This window comes from Anneissia japonica, unplaced genomic scaffold, assembly GCF_011630105.1.
Source record: "Anneissia japonica isolate Jap-2015-1 unplaced genomic scaffold, ASM1163010v1 scaffold24983_len7049_cov93, whole genome shotgun sequence".
Lineage (NCBI taxonomy): Eukaryota > Metazoa > Echinodermata > Crinoidea > Comatulida > Comatulidae > Anneissia > Anneissia japonica.
The window spans coordinates 1-7,006 of NW_022694401.1; the positions used below are offsets into that span (position 1 = coordinate 1).

The 7,006-nt window shown below is 38.2% G+C and overlaps 1 non-coding gene across 1 annotated transcript; it reads right to left on the reverse strand.

Moving 5' to 3' along the window:
- Positions 1-490: 490 nt before the first annotated feature.
- Positions 491-563, reverse strand: Trnat-ugu. Its single transcript has one exon. It is a non-coding gene; the product is annotated as a tRNA-Thr (tRNA).
- Between the last annotated feature and the right edge of the window lie 6,443 nt (positions 564-7,006).

Here is a 7,006-nt window from a genome sequence, read left to right on the forward strand (position 1 = left end):
GAATAAATATAATATAAATCATCAAAGCTACATATACAGTGTTTAATAAGGACATGATGGAACATCGTAGGCTACCCTGTAGCTTTTCAACGAATAAAGTCCTATAAAAGTCATTGTGTAATTAAGTCCCTCCGACGGGATTCGAACCTGCGACCTCTTGCTGACAGGGCGAGCGTCATAACTGCTAGACCACGAAGGCTCCATGGTTGAACAGATCTAAATAACCGTCGGGAACATTGTATTACACAATGATGCGCCTCAAGACGGCGTTTGGCCAGATAAATTATCTGGAGAAACGGCTAGAAATAAATACTGTCGTATATTGTATACATGATATTGTAGGAAGTTAGCCGTTAACACTGCTGAATAAATATAATATAAATCATCAAAGGTACATATACAGTGTTTAATAAGGACATGATGGAATATTGTAGGCTACCCTGTAGCTTTTCAACGACTAAAGTCCTATAAAAGTCATTGTGTAATAAAATGCCTCCGACGGGATTCGAACCTGTGACCTCTCGCTGACAAGGCGAGCGTCATAACCACTAGACTACGAAGGCTTCATGGTTGAACAGATCCAAATAACCATCGGGAACAGTGTATTACACAATGGTGCGCCTCAATAGGGCCAGATAAATTATCTGAAGAAACGGCTAGAAATAAATACTGTCGTATATTGTAAGAAGTTAGCCGTTAACACTGGTGAATAAATATAATATAAATCATCAAAGGTAAATATACAGTGTTTAATAAGGACATGATGGAACATCGTAGGCTACCCTGTAGCTTTTCAACGAATAAAGTCCTATAAAAGTCATTGTGTAATAAAATGCCTCCAACGGGATTTGAACCTGCAACCTCTCGCTGACAAGGCGAGCATCATAACCACTAGACCACGGGAAAAAAAAAAACACTGCCTATGGGCAATGTAGCCTTTATTTGGACGAAAAGTTGTCGTCATAACAATAAAAAAAGTTTCTTCCCACCTGTCATAAACACGTTTGCGTCCAACCTTGTTTTATTATAATATATACATGCTCTTGCGTAGAGTAATTGAGCACTATCGTGGAGGCACTTGCCTAATATATAAATATATATTCATGTGTGTGTGTGTGTGTATATATATATACAGTCGAGTCCGCCAAAATCGACTCTATTTAAGTCGAAAATTCGCGTCAGTCGAATTTTTGAAAAAGTCCCAATTCTTTCCTATGTATTACTGTGTAAATTGTTTGTTTAATTCAAATTTTTATATGTCGAATTTCGGCTATATCGACGGAATTTTCCGGTACGGATAGGCCGATTTTAAAGTAATTTCAACCACACAAGTCGAAGTTCCAAATTTTGTAGCGCACATGGGAAAATACACAGCCGTGGGAAAATACAAAGTTCAATCCTTGTTGTACGGCAACAAGTTAGCCAAGTCAAAACTAACATCTCTGACAGCGCGATGTGGAACTTGGCTCACACGATCGTATGTTGTAAGTTGCAGTCTACTCTCACAATACAGACACCCCTCCAGACCGGCTCCAATGTTCAGTTTGTCGTCCAGTCCAGTTTATAGAACTTGTATTGAACCCATTTTGAACAAGATTGTTTTAGTCTGGGCCTAGCTATTTAATTAATTTTTCAAAGCCCATAATTCTTTTGACTAGGCCTAGCCATAGCCTAGCCTACGCAAATTCAACACATTATTTAATAATACGTACAGTACATGTTGTTTTACTGTACTGCTCAGCAAATTTAATTATCACCAATAAAATTGATGCGATTTTTATACTGTTTTTGTGTGCATTTCTTTAGGTCTGATTATGTTTTTCCAAGCACCATTCTTCGCTGGGTAATGCTGGCTGGCAGTCTAGTTGTAAACGGAATAGGTCGCGCCCCCAAAAACTCTGCCTGCCCGCCAATTGGTCCATTTTCGTGGGGTGTTTTGCACTAGACATGTGCTTCGGCTGTGATGACGTCAGATCGCCCAAAGTTTCTTTCATAAGCCTGGTTCTCACGAGAGCCCTAGTATCCGGATCAGGAGCTAACCGTTAGCACTAACCGTTAGCACCTGCGTGAGAACGCCCGATTGGTTAGCGCTAACCGTTAGCGGTATCCGGATACACTAATGGTTAGTAAACGCTATCGGTTAGCAAGTTGAGGTTGTTTCTATCATCAACCAATCATACGTACGCGTTTACAATTTCCAGTTTCGTATTGGCCAGTGATTCGATCATCATATTGTTAGTATCTGGATCGGGATTTTCTCACATGGACGCACGGCAGCTAACGGTTAGCAGGATCCGGATCCTGCTAACCGTTAGCTGCTGTGTGAGAACATAGCAATAGTGTGTGACAGTAAACAAGCTCGGTGTAATCAAGAATGTTTTGTTAAACAAATTTATAAAACAAAGCAAAAAACAAATAAGAAACCCTCATGGTATTATTTTAGAGTCAAATCTAAATAAACCTAACAAATTAGATTTTATTCTCTACAAATTTCCTCCGTAATAAAATTAGCAACATGTTTTGAATAGCATCTTGGGGTGCATTTGCAATTTATACTGACGAATCTAACGAATTTGAATTAGACGTCTACTAAAAAGAGTAACCAGTAGGAACTTGCTTTGTCGAGTTCCGTCTTTATTTCAGGTTGATTCCAAATGGTTTTTAAGGATTAAAAGCAAGAATATACACTAATTAAAACATTGGAATGCGTACCTAAATTTCACTTCATAATTAACCAACAAAACGTCTACACTGGCGTGTCATGTTAATCAACAGATAATCGCCATGGCAATGCGAGTCGTTTTTACAGCGTGTGGTATGCTTGTCATTAAACGATGTCTATTTAACTATTGTCTGGTTTTTCCAGTGAGTGTTACCGTCCTGAATTGGACAAATCTTTCGAGAGTCGAAATAGGGAGTTCATGTTTTCAGGAAAGTATTTTATTAAAAAAAGTATAGGAATGATTTTAGGACTTAAAAAAATGTTCGATTTTGTGGGCATTGAGTACACATAGTATTGTTCTACTGTATGTTAATATTTTTTTTTCTCGAAAATTTGCAAGTCGAAATCTGTATAACTCGATCTTTTTATGCCAGTCCCATTAGATTCGACTTAGGCAGAGTCGACTGTATATATATATATATATATAGAAGAACTATCCGGACATCTCCGGAATAGAAATTATCATCGAGGACCCATTGAAAATGCTATAAAAAAAAGCAAAGGACATACCTCGTGCTCAAACACTGACGTAAAAACCACGTCAACGATCGACCAGAGTGCCACTGGTCACTACCTATCACCCTAGGTTACCACCCCTAAGGGCTATAATTCAGAAACATATGCCCATTCTACAGACCACAGAACGTCTTAGGTCTGTTTTTCCGGATACACCATTCATAGCCTATCGCAGACCACCTAACTAACCTTCGTGATATATTAGTAAGATCTAAATTCAAGAGGCAAAATAACTCTTGCGACAACCGTGATTTGGGTAGTCATCTTTGTGGTTCATCATGCAAAACATGCTCCTTGCTTGATTCTACACAATTATTCAAGAGCAACAAAACAAACCACATATTTCGGATAAGGCAATCAATTAATTGCCTCACCAAAAATGTTATTTATCTCAAATATTGTAATATTTGTGGTAAACAATATGTCGGAGAAACAAAAAACACTCTCCGTATGAGAATGACACAACATAGATCAGCTATCAGAACATCTTAGCTTGATCAACCAGTAGCCGAACATTTCAATTTAGCTGGTCATTCAATTTCAAATTTCAGAGTGATTGCAATTGACCATAATGCCAGTTGGAGCGACAAAAATCGCAAAGATAAAGAGAATCACTGGGAACTTTTACTTAAAACAACCACACCATATGGACTCAATATTAGGAACGTTCTCCCAGTACACTAAATTAAACCAATGGCATTTCAATTTATTCTGGATAAATCATTTGGCTTTACTTATTGAGGCTTGCCTCTAAAGTTTAGTTTTGGCCTTCCTGTTTACTTGTTTAGCCTGTTTATTCTAATCTCACCCAGCCTATTGTTTCCAATCATGCTTGCATGAAATTCTCACTTTATACCATCTAGCTTTTTCTACCCTCACTCACTCGCCACTGAGGAAGGACTAGTGTTGTCCGAATATAAATGACAAAATACAAATGACATATTATAAGAAATTTTTTTTATTTTGAAAAAAAATATGCTACGGCATTATAACATTGACCACATGGTCCCACAAAACAACAGCGTAAACTCACCTAAAAAAAGCATGTGTGTGTATGTAGGAAGTGTGTGTTGGGGGGGGGGGGTATGTATTGGAAACTGTGTGTGTGTGTGTGGGTGCGTGTTGGACAAGCACACACCACTGTTCCGATTGATTTATTTAATTGACATACGGAAAGATCAATTGTGTTCAAAGCATGCCAGCCATTCTAGGCCAACCATGCTTAGTTACCCCAGCTTATATTGTTGACGTGTTGTGAAGTGGGTTACGTTATGTCTCAGCCCTAGGTGCAAATATTTCATTGCTTACAAATTAAATAAATATTGTGGCCACCTCTCATCAATATTGATCAAGCCTGATATACCAAGATGTAAAAAAAAGCAGTCAAGAAGAACTATATAGTTATGGAAAAATGAGTAGGAATCACTTTTTTTAACTAATGATGGATTTCATTTCACAAGCTGTCAACCCAGTTAATGGGTGAAGCCCCTATCTACATGGCAGTGGCAGATTCAAGGGGGAAGGGAGAAGCCAGCCAGCCAACCACCCACCCCCTCCCCTACCCCCCTCATTTTCTTTTTCATTTCATTTTTTTTTCATTTCAAAATTATAAAAAATGGAGAATGAAAGAAAATTATATTCAAATTTAGGTCTGAGAATGCCATTTCCAGCCATCTAGGTGCCATAATCACAAACTTTCTCTGCCTCAGCCCCAATTGCTTGATCCACCACAACATACAATACAATACAAATAACTTCTATGACAATCTGAAAATTTAGCAAATTGAACGTTACCATAACACTGTTATACTTGAATTGGGTAGCTGTGTTCAGTGCACAGTGAGTTACTGTTAGTAACGTATCAACCATTGTAGGTGCTATGAAATTGAAATTTGTGCAGAAAATAAATAATGTTACTTACATTGTTTACAACATCATGAACTGATCTGGTCTTTGTGATTTGATCAAAATGTATATTTCCAGATCTAGAGAGAATAAAAGAGTATTACGATATAAGTGATGTTTAAATTGTAAGCCTTAATATCAGAAAACCATGCACAGAACTACTACCACTGCTATTCCTCATAATAGGTACAGCTATTAAGGGAACACCTTCGGGACTAAGAAAGTGTCCCCTTAATAGGGGTGTCCCTGAATAGGGGCACCCGAATTCAAGGGACATTAACCAAAAAATGCAAACTTGTCCCCTTAATAGAGGTTTTCATACAATGATGACATACATTCTGTATAATTTTAATTTTATTGACATAAAAATCAGCTATTAAGTAGAATTAGAACTGATTTATAGCAACAATTCGAAATGCAAGTACAATTCATTTATAATATGAAGTCTGTCAGCACAAGTGTAATTTAAACAACAATTGTTTATATCTTGTGGAAGCGGTTTGGTGCAGCGGGAACGGTATGGTTTCCCAAAATCGCTTGTGTCCTTGAGCAAGGCACTTTATTTGCATTGCTTCTCCTGTAATAACCTGTCTTGTTGAACTCATAGGTAGACCATACAGGCCTGTATGGGATATGTTATTCCCTCCCAATTTCATTAAGCTGTCACTGCATGGGTTCTTTCCACCCAGGAGTATAAATGGGTAGGCTACCTGGTGGGGTTGCCACTCCTGCGATGTTTACCAGCAGCAACATTTAAAACATGAGGACGTAGTCCGATGGCTTATGTCATCCCGTGGGAATTTCGTGATCATTTTGGTTTTTATTTTTTATTATATACTTTGAAGTATGCTGAATCGAATAAAATGAGTCACCATTTGTAGACCCGCTAGTGTCTGATCTGATTCTTTGAACGCCGCCTTCAGGAATGTAAACGCGCTGTTGCTCCCCAAGGAGGGAATAGACGACTGCCTTGTTCAGCGATACCAACATGTGCCATGGTTTCAGTAGTTCAGCTGTATTTTAGCGAAGTGTTGCTTTTTTGTACGTTCACTTCTTACATGTCATTTTAATTTAGTCATTGATCACCATAATAAAATCATTAACTTTGTTGTTACTATGGCGTTTATGTTTGCTTTCTGTTGTGTGTTATAACAGTTGTTAAACCTTTTTTTTTTCAAAGACGTGCACACTCATTCTGTATAAATGAGTATATTGTGGGCCTATCCACCGCAAGACTCTTAATTAAAAATCAACGTAACCATGGGGACGTGTACTTCTACTGTTATCTTCTCAATGAATAGGGTGTTTACAGTTAAAAGCCCTTGATTTTTTAGCAAAGTATTTTGTGTTTAATTATGTTTCTAAGGTTGAAAAAGTCTTTGTAAAAAATGGCGCAGTTTAGATGCCGGGCGGAAATTTAAGAGCCGGACAGGGATGACCGGCGCGGTGAGAAACCCTGTGATAATTATGAATATTTTATTAACATTTTAACAGAATATTATGTTACAAAAAGATGTTAAAGAGGTTGCCCGTCGGGACGCACCCTATTTATTTTTGGTTGCCCGACGCAGATATCTGGTTGCCTGGGACGTCGGGCAGGCGATTCTGCGAGCCTTGATTAACTTGTTAGCCTTGACAATTGTTCGTGAATCAGTAAAATCTTACATACCTCTTTAAATGCTCTATAAATGATTACATTTATAATGCACGGTAGTTAAGTCGCAGGATTCACTTAGGTGACAGCTACCAGAGCTAGCCCAGCATACTGGCACCAAGATACCTCTGCGTATACGGTAGAGATGGCAACGCCATTTCATCAATTTCATCACCTGGAGAGCGCATCTTCCTTCACTTGGCGAAGGA